We start from the raw sequence: 12,494 nt of genomic DNA, 5'->3' as shown, positions 1-12,494 counted from the left end.
AAGGAAGAGGGAGGCGTAGGGAGGTGAGGTGAGGGGGAAGAGGGGAGGCGTAGGGAGGCGTGGTGAGGGAAGAGGGAGGCGTGGTGGAGGGAAGAGGGAGGCGAGGAGGAGGCAAGTGAGGGAAGAGGGGAGCAAGCGTAGGAGGCGTGGTGAGGAAGAGGGAGGCGTGGTGAGGGAAGAGGGGAGGCGTGAAAGGGATGGTGAGGTAATTTGACCAATGAGGTGTAGGTGGTTAAGGGAAAAGTGACGGAACGGGAAGGGAAGGGAACCACACGTCCCTCCCGCCATTCATCACCTATAATTCACAGATATAAAACCTCGTCCTCGATGGAGTGGAAAGTCTCAAGTTCTACAATAACTCAGGTGGAGGGCGGTGTGTGGAGGGCGGTGTGTGGAGGGCGGTGTGTGGAGGGCGGTGTGTGGAGGGCGGTGTGTTGCGATGTAGTTATGGAGGTGTGGGTAATTGGTCTGCAATGGGTTGACCGTGATGTGGAGCTGGGATGCGACAGAGGGATGTGAGTAAAGGAGATGACGTTGATGTGGTCCAGAAGTGAGGTAATCGGCCCCCAGTGGTAAACTTGGTCCAATTAGATGATGGTGAAGTCTGCTTGATGCCGTTACGTCACCAACCAGAGGAACAGCCGCTCTCCTTCCTCCCTCCTTCCCTCCCTCCCAGCACGTAACCTAACCTAACCTACACCACCACTTTCACCACCACCATACGTCAGGTCCCCCCCCCCTCCCACCATGCCTACCAATAACTCTTCATGTTTGCACCATTACACCCGCGACACGTCAATACACCATGTCTGCACCATTACACCTTGCTTGCACCATTACACCTTTCATACCTAATTACACCTTGGCGGTTTCTTCAAGCACTACACTACAATACACTTCACCTTAATCCAGGTCATATTAATGTTATACCAGTCGTCTGCGGTGATAAATGAATCTTAGGCAAGTATTACATACATACATACATACATACATACATACATACATACATACATACATACATATTACTTTAAACCTCAAACATCATACATACATACATACATACATACATACATACATACATACATACATACATACATACCACGGAAGCATTGCAACAAACCTCAAACATCATACGTTGAGTGGTCACACAATTACCATAAACCTTGAGTATTTTACCTTGAGTGGCTGTATGAACCATGAACAACATTACGTATTACAAGGACGATGAAATAAGAAATCGTGGATATTTTCGTTCAGGTAATAGAATAAAATAATGAAGGTACAGTTAATTAATAAGAAAAATAAGGACGATGAAATAAAAAATCGTGGGAATTTTCGTTCAGGTAAATAAAAGGTAATCATAAATTAACAGGTTAGTTAATTACTTAATCACCAGATCATAAAAGTAATTTATCCTCCACCTATTTACTAATTAAGTGTTACATAATTACAGAAAAACGACCATAAAATACCCCCACAAACCCAAAAATACCGTCACGCGTTAAAACAAAAATAAAACTGAAAAAACAAAAAATAAAAAAACCCTCATTACTTACGCGTCAAGTTGTGGTCATAATTCCCTGGACATTTGACAATTATCTAGTATATCTATAAGTCCGGGTCATATTCTGTGATGGTGGCTCTTTATATAGCCAGTGATCGCTACTAGATACTCTATAACTGGATAAATGATTAATAACACATATATCCTGACATTGATATCCTACCGTGATATAACGCACCTAATGATAACGCACTTGAAAGTATATAGACAGTCACCTAAAAGTGTAAACAAACTAACGCACCTAAAAGTATATACAAACAAACTAACGTGACGTAATGAGACAACTTAAAAATATATAACAAGGATAAATAAAAGGAGAGAGAGAGAGAGAGAGAGAGAGCTACAAGTTTTTAACACGGTTCACTTAGTAAAACTTGGTCCTGGGAGGTAAATTATGCTCATGAGGTGGCCAGAGAGACTTATGAGGTGGCCAGAGAGACTTATGAGGCGGCCAGAGAGACTTATGGAGTAAGTGGCCAGGGGAGAGACTTATGAGGCGGCCAGAGAGACTTACAGAGGCGGCCAGAGTAGGACTTATGAGGAGGCCAGAGAGACTTATGAGGTACAGGAGAGACTTATGAGGCGGCCAGAGAGACTTATGAGGCGGCCAGGAGAGACCTATGAGGCGGCCAGAGAGACTTATGAGGCGGCCAGAGAGACCCTATGAGGCGGCCAGAGAGACTTGAGGAGGCGGCCACAGAGAGACTTATGAGGCGGCCAGGAGAGACTTATGAGGCGGCCAGAGAGACTTAGTGAGGCGGCCAGGAGAGACCCCTGAGTGAGGCCAGAGACTTATGAGGCAACCAGAGACTTATGAGGCGGCCAGAGACTTATGAGGCGGCCAGAGACTTATCAAGTGGTAAGTTAAGTTTATGTAATGAGGGGAATGTGAGGCGGGAGGAGTATTATATAATGAGGAATATGAGGCGAAAAGATACCAGTTTAGCAAGTGAGGAACGTGGGGCGAGGAGGAGGAGGAGGAGTCAGCATAATGAGGAATCTAGTGAGGAAAGTTAGTGAGGTGAGGATTCTTACTTTAACACTGAACCTCGTAAAAGAACTCGCGAGAACGTAGACTGTGTGAGGAAAGTAAGGTAGGAACGTGAGGTAGGAAAGTGAGGTAGGAACGTGAAGTAGGAAAGTGAAGTAGGAACGTGAGGTAGGAAAGTGAGGTAGGAACGTGAGGTAGGAAAGTGAGGTAGGAACGTGAAGTGTAGAAACGTGAGGTAGGAACGTGAGGTAGGAACGTGAGGTAGGAAAGTGATGTAGGAACGTGAGGTAGGAAAGTGAGGTAGGAACGAAGTAGGAAAGTGAAGTAGGAACGGGGTAGGAAAGTGATGTAGGAACGTGAGGTAGGAAAGTGATGTAGGAACGTGAAGTAGGGACGTGAAGTAGGAACGTGAGGTAGAAAAGTGAGGTAGGAAAGTGAGGTAGGAACGTGAAGCAGGAACGTGAAGCAGGAACGTGAAGTAGGAACGTGAGGTAGAAAAGTGAGGTAGGTCGGTAGGTACAGGTTACACATGAGGGTGTGTCCTGACAGTGATGACCTGATGACCTACTTATGATGACAGGCTGGCCCAGTATAGTACGCCATGGTATACTGCCTAGTCATCCAGAGAGAGAGAGAGAGAGAGAGAGAGAGAGAGAGAGAGAGAGAGAGAGAGAGATCTGTGTGGGATTCCAACCGTGGATTCAATGATCTCACAAACAAACGGTACTCATAAATGAAGATCTAGATAAGGTAAAGGTAACACAGATAAAACAGGAATTATTAAAAAAAAATATCGCCAATCCTGAACGAATAAAAGTATATAAGCTTAACGAAAGGGTAACGAGAAAGTTTAACAAGGTATAATAACGAAGAGGTAGCGAATAGTAGTAAGCAAGTTTGATAAAGGTTTAACGAAGGCGTAAAGGGTAAAGTTAACTAAGGTTTAACGAGTGAGAAAGTTAATCAAGGTGTAAAGTGAGTGTAGAAGGAAAGTGTAGCCGTTGTACCACCCCAGGCCCGACTCAGCAGGATGGTACAGGAGTAAAAGTTTAGAGGTTGCCGCGTCATTCACCCCACCTGAAGTACCCCCACCTGGTGCACCCCTCAACCCTATAATGAGACGCTAAATGAACGTTCGCTCACCTGTATAGATTCGTAAGGTTACCTAAAATAGCGCCAGTATCAGCAATCAACAGCCCCTGACGTTCCCCTCCTCCACCCCCAATGGCTCTCCTGTAGAAGGTATGCCACAGGAACATTCGCCAGACCTCTCTCAGCAGTGACTCTTTTATGGCTGGGGCCCCGAGTCTCTCCCCAGCTGACGAAGGCCAGGAAATGCAGTTTCTCTCGGAAGACAAAGGCGGTGATGGTGGAAATTGTGCCAGACACGAGCCTGCTACTGAGACACTGGCAGGAAGGAGAGGTGAGGTGTTGGCAGGGGGAGGTGAGGTGTTGGCAGGGGGAGGTGAGGTGTTGGCAGGGGGAGGTGAGGTGGTGAGGTGTTGGCAGGGGAGGTGAGGTGGTGAGGTGTTGGCAGGGGAGGGGAGGTGTGTGGCAGGGGGAGGTGAGTGTTGGCTGGGGGAGGTAGGTGGTGTTGGCAGGTGGAGGTGAGGTGTGTTGCAGGGGGGAGGAGAGTTGGCAGGGGAGGGAGAGAAGTTTACAGGGGGAGAGAAGTTTACAGGGAGGAGAAGTTACAGGGGAAGGAGAGAAGCCAGGGGGAAGGAGAGAAGTTGGCAGGGGGAGGTGAGAAGTTTACAGAGAAGAAAGGAGAGAGAAGTTAGTAAGAGGATGGAGAGACATTAGAGAGAAATGGTAAAACTTTGGAAAGGGAGAGAGATCAAACACTGGGTAGAGAGATAGAACACGTAAACATATATAAATCGACTCTCGGTACCTAAGACAAGTAAATGCGAAAAGCTAACGGGGGTAAAAAGTTGTATAGCTGGCACAAATAAATTAATACCAACCACAAAAGGTGAATCATTCCCTCGCATAGATTCTGACTGGAAAAGAATCTTGCAAGTCATGTAAACAATAAACATAGACCCCCCCCCCCCTATACATTATAATACACAACTCTTCGCCTGGTAACTCAGCTCCGATGTTTTTTTTAACATCCCGTAGACAATAATTTTGGCGAATATATACTATACATTGTTTTCTCGTTAGTCTTATGGTACAGTTAGTATGTTAGAGTTATGGTACAGTTAAGGTACAGTTAGGGTACAGTCTCTGATATCACACTCTTACCAAACTCGTTCCATTTGACCCTTTAGTTTCTCATTCCCTGTCTCTCTCTTAGCAGTAGCTGACGGGGAGCATTACTTCCTTATAACGCTGGAGTGCCCCATAGCTCTCTTCTGGCTCCTACTCTCTTTCATTTACATACTGACGACCTTCAAACACTCGACCTCACCCTCGAAGCTGCAACTACCGACACACACACATACACACACTCCATCACGCTAGAAGATAATGTCCCTCTGTACTGCAAAAGTCCCTCACTGCTTTACTAATTCCTCCTACTTAGAGACACTATTCAAGGACCATCCACGCTTCTTTGTCATAAACAGATGAACCGTACAAGGATTCCACCCTCCATTCCTCCCTTTATTACTATCCTACATGTTTCTCTGTAGGATGCTGTAGTGATCCTGCGTTTAGCCCCACATAGGATGTAGGGAGGTGCACAATAAACTAGCCCACTAACCCAACCCAACCGACCCCAACTTACCTTTCATTCTTCCCTACTCTTCATATTCCATCTCTTCTTTATTCCAATTTTCCCCCTTGCTTTCCCGTTCACTTCCCAGATGAAATTCAATACAACACGCCATCACGCCCACCCGCCCACCCACCTACCACCCATCCTGACCCTCCTCTAACTTCATTAAAACATCCTCCTCCCTCTACATAATTACCTGTTCCTCCCCTCTCACTACACCTGGTACCTGTTCCTCCCCTCTCACTATACCTGGTACCTGTTCCTCCCCTCTCACTACACCTGGCCTGTTCCTCCTCACCACACCCCTGTCTCCCTCCACTCACACCTGGTACCTGTTCCTCCCTTCTCACTACACCTGGTACCTGTTCCTCCCTCTCACCACACCTGGCACCTGTTCCTCCCTCCTCACCACACCTGGCCTGTTCCTCCCTTCTCACTCACACCTGGTACCTGTTCTCCCTTCTCATTACACCTGGTACCTGTTCCTCCCTTTCACTACACCTGGTACCTGTTCCTCCCTCTCACTACACCTTGTACCTGTTCCTCCCCTCTCACTACACCTTGTACCTGTTCCTCCCCTCTCACTACACCTGGCAGCACCCCTCTTCCCGGGATTAATGTGCATATATCATCATCAATAAGTCACTGGACCCATCACCTTCAGTATACAAGTCAAAAGACACTCGTGGTATGAATGGGAAAAAATGCTCTCACGTGTCAGTGCTGCCATGTGCATCTGCCTGCAGCCTTTGTCATAGATTTATTTTTTTTAATATCTGCATGAATAGGAAGGTGACGCGGTAGCAGGGAAGGTGACGCGGAAGCAGGGAGGTGACGCGGTAGCAGGGAAGGTGACGCGGAAGCAGGGAGGTGACGCGGTAGCAGGGAAGGTGACGCGGTAGCAGGGAAGGTGAAGCGTTAGCAGGGAAAGTGACGCGTTAGCAGGGAAAGTGACGCGTTAGCAGGGAGGTGAAACGTTTAAGAGTAGCAAAATGAAACAATAAATCAATCAGGTGAAATGAAGCGAAACGTACAGTGAAACGCGACCAATAAGAGCTGAAACATAGACAAGAAGACATGAAACTTGACCAGGGAGGAGGCGTCAAATACTGACAAGTAGCGATGGATTTTTGGTTATATGGTTCACAGCTTGGTTTAGGGGGAGGAGGGAGGGAGCTCATCTCTGTAGGAGAGAGGTGGATCTCTCTCTCTCTCTCTCTCTCTCCTTTCCCTCTCTCTCTCTTTTCCTTCCCCCTCTCTCTTTCTCTGTGTGTGTTGAAAAACTCATGAATAGTTCAGAACTTCGTGTTGCTACATTGGTTGTTTGTTTACTGATGAGAGAGAGAGAGAGAGAGAGAAGAGAGAGAGAGAGAGAGAGAGAAGAGAGAGAGCACCCCCTACACTTCAGCCATATAATCCTAACTGGATCTCATCATTTCTCCAAGCTGAAAAATAAAGAAACACACACACACACACACACACACACACACACACACACACACACACACACAGAGGCTCTTGAATACTGGAAATAGGAATAACAGAGGAAAATTAAAGTAAGGAAATGTCTGGAGGAGAGGAGAGGAGAGGAGGAGAAAGAAGAGAAGAGGAGGGAGAGAAGGAGAGGAGAGGGAGGAGGGAGAGAGGAGAGGAGGGAGGGAGAGGAGAAAGGAGGGAGGAGGGAGAGGAGGAGAGGAGGAGAGGGAGGGAGGAGAGGGAGAGAGGGAGGAGGGAGGGAGAGAAGAGGGGAGGAGAAAGAGGGAGGGAGGGAGGGAGGGAGGAGGGAGGGGAGGAGAGGAGAGAGAGGAGAAAGGAGAGGAGAGAAGAGGGGAGGGGAGGGGAGGGTAGGGGAGGGGAAGGGAGGGGAGGAGAGAGGACTTGTGATACCATAAAGATAAAAGCCCTTATATGTTATGAGAAGGGGAAGGTATATGAGGTGGTGCGGTATATGAGGTGGTGCGGTACATGAGGTGGTGCGGTATATAGGGCAGTGACACACCAAATTCTCAATGGTCCTGAAAACCTGTGTGTGAGAGGCGTTGTACTCCTCGGGGCACCGGCGTCTTCCTACTTCCCTCAGCCTTCATAGGGTAAGGACGTGTGTAGTCGGCGCTGCCCGCTAACGCGGCCGTGGTCTCTTGACCATGGAGACAGCTGCCAGCCCGGTCTGTCGGGCCCTCCCCTGCCCCATCTCCGCCTTCCCATCTGGATTTATCAACAACCTCACACCAACAGTACAGTGCAAAGATTGACGATTAACCCACAAGTGATACACAAAAGTGGCAATTTCAACTCGAAGGAAAAGCTCAAAAACACAGCAATACTGATTCTGGCTGGATCTGACCTAACCTGACCTGACGGCTTCACCTGACCTAACCTGAAGGATGGAGCACACCTGCATTGCCCCAAGCTACTGTCCTGGCCACACACCTGCCCAACCGCATCCAGCCCATACGAGCACGAACTGATTGCTACAAGAACAGCCCAGTCCCAACCATTGTAAAAATTATCAACACCTAATTATTATGTCATATTTGTATCACTTATGTTACTTGTACATCATTTGTAAATCAAGAGACCCATTCCCCAATTATGTAATTGTATATTTTCAGCCTTCCGGCTGCCATGCTCTTTCAATAAACCGTTAATTATTATTATTATTATTAGTCAGTAATAATGAGCCCTGCGCTACCTGTCCCGTCAACACACACACACACACACTCTATCTACTTTAAGTTTTAATGGCAGTGCCCTCCTCGTTCCTTACTAATTAAATTAAGTATTATTCCATGGAATATAAATAATTTAATTCCCACCCAAACGCGGCATTACAGGAAGGAGCAGCAACTGATGCGGTGCCCGGGAGTGTATGTCAGTTTATAACGATGTGTAAACGTCCTCCGCGGCTCATTACAGAAAATGGGAGCGAAGTGTAATGGGCTGATAGAGCGGTAACTACGCTAAGTCCCTGGGATGTGCACGTAATCTGGAGGCTTTGTTAACAAAGTGGAATATCGGGGACCAGCGACGCGCAGGCCGGAAGGGAGTCGTATTTGTCCACATAGATATTTGGCAACACTATGGCACACGCATGCAATGGATTAAACTGATATCATCACGTACAACGTCACATGCATATATTCATACTGTATATTCATAAAAGACGATCCGTGTCACTACTGTGTTACATACAAACAGTATATTCATGTTACTGGGCCACGCTCCCGCTGACATACTGACTCCCATAAAGGTTTACCTCCAGGGATTACTGTCGACTCATAGGGTGTTCCTCGCACTACTCCTGAATAACCATATACTCAAGGATACTGCTGCGTCCTTGTCGGGTTCTGGAGGCACCTTTCCGGGTCCCAGGGGAAGGGAGGCTCGGCTCTTCGGTCTTGGAGAGTCTCAGGAGTGTCCCTCTGGATCCATGTGGTCGTGATGGATTCTTCTAGATTCTGTAAGAAGCTGATGATAATTGGGAGGATTTTCTTTGCGGATGTTAGAGACAATTACAAGGCTCAATTAAATCCTGCAGAGACTTAGAGGACCTAAAATAAATCCTGCCGGGACTTGGATGACCCAATTAAATACTAGAGGGTCTTGGAGAGGTCAATTAAATCTTGGAGAGTCTTGAAAGGCTGAGTTAAGTTTTGGAAGGACTTGGAGGTTCCTTACCTCGCCATCCACGCAGCCTTCCCATGACCTCAGTACGAGCAGGTCACCCCACTACCGCCAGGCTAATCTTTCAGTCCAACAATAAAACTCCCACAGAGGAGTCGCACACCGGCCACCATAACACAAAAACGCTCGTCCCGTTTCCAGCCAATAAGCTCGCTGCTTCTGCCTCCTCGCCCTTGAGAGCTGTTTGCTAATCCCCGGCTGGAGGAATGAACCTTCCCCTCCCTCTCCCTTTGCACGTAATGCATTTGTGTATTTTTCCGACAGAATTGTAATTGTTTACGGTCTGATGGCGACTACTTCCGCCCCGTTAGTCGTTGTTTCCAGGCAAATCCGGTTTTTCCAGGCCAGCTAGTACCAGGTACCAGACGTGAGCGGTTCACGGGGACGACCAGCCATCCTGCCTCACCACCTCCCACACTGCATTGTTTATTCCATGTGTTTCCTATATAGTTTGTGACTTGTGAGGCTTGATATACACACACACACACACACACACACACACACACACACACATAAACCTTTCCCTCATTTCACTATATTGTTATTATCATTATTATTACTATTAAAAGTAGTTGTAGTAGTAGTGGCAGTAGTAGCAGACATATACTGTAAACAAACACAATTTCTATCGAATACATGTTTCAAACGTTACCAAGGAGATACAATTATGTGCTCTCTCTCTCTCTCTCTCTCTCTCTCTCTCTCTCTCTCTCTCTCCTCATAACTAATCATGAGAAGAGAAGAGTTACCAGCTCACCAACTGTACTAAAAGGACTTAAAAGTCAACCTCGGGGCAGGTGATGTGTACACCTCACCCTAGACCACATCTATGACAGCGGTAGAGTGAGTGAATGGAGAAGACTCTTTGTTTCCTTCCCTACCGCCTGCGGCCACCCTGCACGGTACACTATAACGGGAGGAGCCTGAAGAGGATAAAAAAAAATCCTAGCGTGACTGAGACTCATTGGCTGCGGTAAGCCTTCCACCACCTGCCAAAACCTTCCTCACGCGAAGGATATAACCCACCAGTCAGGTCAGGCAAGACGGCATTAAGGCTCAACTAAACACAGCCTCCCCCCCCTTCCCCAAGCTATCATTCTCAAGGTTTCATCTCTGGGGTTATATAGGTCACGTAAACACTGCTTCCTATTGTCTAACACTCAAGGAGGAACATATGAGTGTTATAAGACGGACGGACCTAACGCCAGCAGTTTATGTCAGCACAACACAGCGGTGGGTACTAAAGTGGTTATGGGAGGAGGGGGAAAGGGGGAGTCAAAGAGAAAGGGTTGGATGGAGGGAGGGTGGAAAGAGGGAAGGGGGTTAGGGAGGGAGGGAGAGATGGAGGGACGGATGAGAGGAAGAGATGGCTGCACCGTGAGGCCAAGGAGGAAGGGGGGGAGGGAGAGAGGGAAGGCTGCACCGTGAGGTCAAGGATTCAAGTATTCTCTCCCTTTCATCTCTATATATTTTTCATTTCCTTCTCCCTCGTCCTTCCCACTCTTCTTTATTACCTATTTCTCGCGTCTTGTTATCGCGTCCCTCTTCTTCCTTCACCCCATTCATTACATTCTCCTCCTCCTCTTCCATCACTGTCTCTTCCCTTTCTTTCCCTCTTCTCCATCACTTAACCTCCCTCCTCCCCGCCCTTTACTCTTCCCTTTCGCTCCAACCTCAACATCACCCTCGTACACTCCTCCCCAATTCTCCCTCCCTTTCTCTCATCCCCATCTCTCAAACCTCCTTTCTCCCCCCCTTCCCCTCTCTTCCTTGGCCGTCCTTGTCAAGTCGGACCCACCTGACCAACCTGTCGGCGGGGGTCACCTCAGGCCCGGGGCAGTGACCCACACCACCAGCACCTCACCTTTCTTTCCCTCCCTCCCTCACCAGGCACCAGGCTCTCCCAGTACAAGGTTACATGGTGATCTACCTGAAACAGTGTCACCTGCAGCCCACGACACAGCCTGACGGGTTGTGTGTGTTGTAGTGAAAAAGTGATCTGGTTTATTCACTAGTATATGCTACCACTGTTTCTCTTATCTGTGTCTACATATAATATCTACACCTCTGTAAATTTCATACGTAGACAGACAGACAGACAGACAGAAACAGAAACAAAGTGACAGACACAGTTACACATATATACACCTTCTAACCCTCCCCTCCCCACACCCACCGTAAATTACTCCAGCTATGGCCGGCATCCACGGCAGGAACCCCCCAGGGCTGGAACCCACTCACAGAAGAGGGAAAAACTCTTCTATGTAATTAGCACAGGTTTTTCCTTCTTTTGTGACCTGGATATTGAGCCCTGTTTAATAAAGTTGTGTAATAGATGATGATGATGATGATGATGATGATGATGATGATGATGCTGATGATGATGATGATGATGATGAGGAGGAGGATGAGGAGGAGGAGGAGGAGGAGGGAATTGTTGAACATCATTCCGAATCATCAACTTCTCTTCAAGTATGCAACATCATCACTATGTTCTATCATCAATCAATCAATCTCCTTAAACGCTTTCTAAGGGCATGTGTTACGTCATATATTAAGGTTAACATCAATTATCACCATCATCATCAATCGCTTAACATCAATTATTATCATCCTATCATCAATTATCACCATCATCATCAATTATCATCATCCTATCATCAATTTTCACCATCAGCATCAATTATCACCAATTACTATCATCCTATCATCAATTATCACCATCATCATCAATCACTTTCTCATCTCCTAAGACAATGTAACATCTCTACTTAACATCAATTCCCAACATCAATTTAATCTTACCCGTAGAGTCCATGAGGCAAAGTCTGGACCTGTGAGTCACTTTCCATCATCAACATCAATATTTTCTGCCCTTCAATCCCCCCCCCCATCATCAATAACCATCATCAACATCAACTCAACTGTAAATTGACCGTATATATAACATCCAAAAGCCTTTATCATCAATTCTCATCAATCTTTTTCGTAGGTATGATCACATAATTGTCAATCGTCATCATCAATAGTCATCATCAATTTCTTCTGTCGTCAATGTATGTATGTTATGTCGAATGATGTAATCCTCGTCACCTGTTCTCAGTGATAAGGAACCACGACATCAACCACGACATCAACCACCATAACTACCACATCAACACCCGCAATAACCACCATGACTACCACCACATCAACCACCACAAAAATCACATTCAACACCACAACAATCACATCAACTACCATAACTACCACATCAACCACCACCACAACCACCATTACCACCACCACCACTATCAACACCACCACTATCAACACCACCACCACCACTATCAACACCACCACTATCAACACCACTACCAACACCACCACTATCAGCACCACCACCACCATCAACACCACCACCACCACTATCAGCACCACCACTATCAACACCACTATCAACACCACCACTATCAACACCACCACCACCACCACTATCAACACCACCATCACCACAATATCAACCGCCAGGATTCCCGCCATCAGTAACG

The sequence above is a fragment of the Homarus americanus genome, unplaced genomic scaffold (assembly GCF_018991925.1).
Source record: "Homarus americanus isolate GMGI-L3 unplaced genomic scaffold, GMGI_Hamer_2.0 scaffold34921, whole genome shotgun sequence".
NCBI lineage: Eukaryota > Metazoa > Arthropoda > Malacostraca > Decapoda > Nephropidae > Homarus > Homarus americanus.
This window is presented reverse-complemented; position numbering follows the sequence as displayed.